Source organism: Dendropsophus ebraccatus, chromosome 6, assembly GCF_027789765.1.
Source record: "Dendropsophus ebraccatus isolate aDenEbr1 chromosome 6, aDenEbr1.pat, whole genome shotgun sequence".
NCBI lineage: Eukaryota > Metazoa > Chordata > Amphibia > Anura > Hylidae > Dendropsophus > Dendropsophus ebraccatus.
The window spans coordinates 43,590,164-43,592,895 of record NC_091459.1 but is presented as its reverse complement, the minus strand read 5'-3'; the positions used below and the strand labels follow the sequence as shown (position 1 = coordinate 43,592,895).

Here is a 2,732-nt window from a genome sequence, read left to right as displayed (position 1 = left end):
CCACAATTTGACACTTTTTGCTCCCTGACACGATGGACGCCACTTTATACCATAGACTTCTACATAGACTCCCAAAATTCTTGCTTTTTTTTGTCCCCCAGGGGGACTTAAAATTAATATAAGAGTAAGAAGAAAAAAAAGGTTGTTTTTATTTAAATAAAAAATCCTCCCCTAATAAAAGTTTAAATCACCCCCTTTTCCTATTGTATGAATAAAAATAAATAAAAAGTGCTTTGGCAGCACAGATACTAAAATTGGAACGAAACAGAGACGATTAGCATGGCCCCTGCGCAAGGATGACACGCAAATTCATGAAGCGTTCCATATAAAAAAAATAAAAAGAAAGAAACCGATTTGGTATTGCCGCTTGCGTATTCTCTTAAACTATTAAATGATCACATTGCTGATCATGAACGTTAAACAGCGTGAGTGCAAAAAAAAAAAAGACAGTGTGTAAAATTGCATATTGCTGCATATACGCAAGCAAGCTACCAATGGTAAGTACGGACCATATTGATCAGGTTGAATGGAGTAAACACAAACACACACACTCCTCACCCCCCTCACCCCCCCCCCCCCCCCCCCCCCCCCCCCCCCAAAAAAAAAAAAAATTGCATTTTATTTTCAATTTCACAACACAAATAATTGTTTTCTGGTTTTGCAGCATATTTTATGTAAAAAAATAGGTGAAAACATTGTAGCTGACAAAATGTAATTGCTATGACCTTTTAAACATGAGAAGTAAAAAAGCGAAAGCTAAAAAAAAACTAAAATTGGCTTGGTCCTTAAGGGGTTAAGGAAGCGCTACGAGGACACGGGAACAGGTAAGTATACTTTCGTTATTATGTTCCTGTCTGACTGAGATTTCTCAGTTTAATAGGCCTCCTTTTAAGATACTTATGTTACAAGTTACTAGCAGTGGGCTAGCATTGCTGGTCACATATACAGCACTGTGCAAAGCCGCTATAGTAATGTGAAAGGTTTGGCGCTGGTTATATCTGGCATATGTAGGGTGGGCCCCTAGAATTAAATTCCCCGGTGAGTCTGACACTGTATCGGGCTATTTGAGGCACCATCATCTGTACTTTTAAAGGTACATGCAACTTTTTGATCATTTTTTATTCAAATTGTTCTGGATGTGATGTGACAAAAAATCTGAAATTTTGCACTTTTGCAGGTTATTGCGCTGGCATACTTTGCAGATAAGGAAGCTGGGATAAAAGGCATGAACAGTCATCCCAGTAACCAGACCAAGTCTTCATTTCAGAACTTACATTGTTTTGGTTGTGAAACCAATGGTATGGCCACAGGGCCAGCTCCAGGTTTTTGTGGGGCCTTGGGCAACAGAACCTCAGTGGGCCCTTCATCCATTCACTATGCACACACCCATCATCCACACTATGCAAACACCTGTCATCCCCACACTATGCACACACCCATCATCCACACACTATGCAAACACCCATCAGCCACACACTATGCACACACATCATCCACACACCAATCATCCACATCATGCACACACCAATCATCCAAAAATTATATATACATCCATCATCCACACATTATGCATATACCCATTATCCACACACTTTGCACACCCATCATCCAGCCCATTATCTACCCGCTATGCACACACAGATCATCCACACACTATGCAAACACCAATCATACACCCACAATCACTTGAGACACCACTAACATACCCAAACACACATTACATGACGTAGACAAACATGCAGTACAGAACAGACACACACAGACAAATTATATATATATATATATATATATATATATAGATCCTCACAGATACAGTACACACACACAGCACTTACAGCTCAGTCTTCTCCCTCTTCTACTCTGTCAGGCTGCTCACCACACTGTAGGGTTGAGAACCTTCGGGTCATGTGATCAGGTCCTACACCCTTTTCTCTCTCTGTGCAGGTCCTCCTCCTTCTCCTCTGTCTTCTGATGTTCAGTCTGCGGGCTGTACATTACAGCGTCTGCATAGCCTAAATGCACTACTAGTTACTGAAAAAGATTACCAGTGGCTGAAGAAGATGGATGCAGCCCCAGGAAGTATGGGAAAACATAGATACAGACATAGGGGGAGATTTATCAAACATGGTGTAAAGTAGAACTGGCTCAGTTGCCCCTAGCAACCAACCAGATTCCACCTTTCATTCCTCACAGATTCTTTGGAAAATGAAAGGTGGTGTCTGATTGGTTGCTAGGGGCAACTGAGCCAGTTTCACTTTACACCATGTTTAATAAATCTCTCCCATAGACTGTATCCATGTTTTCCAGGACTCCTAAGTGCTGCTGCGGCCCCCCGCTCATCCACAGCCCCCTGCGCTGGCTCGATCGCCACCCCTGCCACCGCCGCCACTCCGATCGCCGCCGCCGCTCCGATCGCCACGCCCCCGCCGCCAATCGGATCGCCCCCGCCGGCCCGCGAGCATACGTTACCTGCTCCGCGCAGTTGGTCTTACGACATCCCCGGCTCCACTCTTCAGTGCACTGATTGGCTGAAGACTGGAGCCGGAAGTTTCCCCCATAGACTGTATCCATGTTTTCCAGAACTCCTTAGTGCTGCGTTAAACTTCTTCAGACACCGGTAATCAAATACAGAGAGTTTGAGTTAGGACAGCCCCCAGCATGCTTGATGTTCGCTCCTATCTAGTGATCAACTTTTTTATTTCATTACAAGGTTATAGACATTTTAGGTTGGT

The 2,732-nt window shown here is 43.5% G+C and overlaps 1 non-coding gene across 1 annotated transcript; it reads left to right on the top strand.

Moving 5' to 3' along the window:
• Window positions 1-228: 228 nt before the first annotated feature.
• Window positions 229-331, top strand: LOC138796112 (U6 spliceosomal RNA). The gene has a single exon (XR_011363723.1). It is a non-coding gene; the product is annotated as a U6 spliceosomal RNA (small nuclear RNA).
• The last annotated feature ends 2,401 nt before the right edge of the window (window positions 332-2,732 follow it).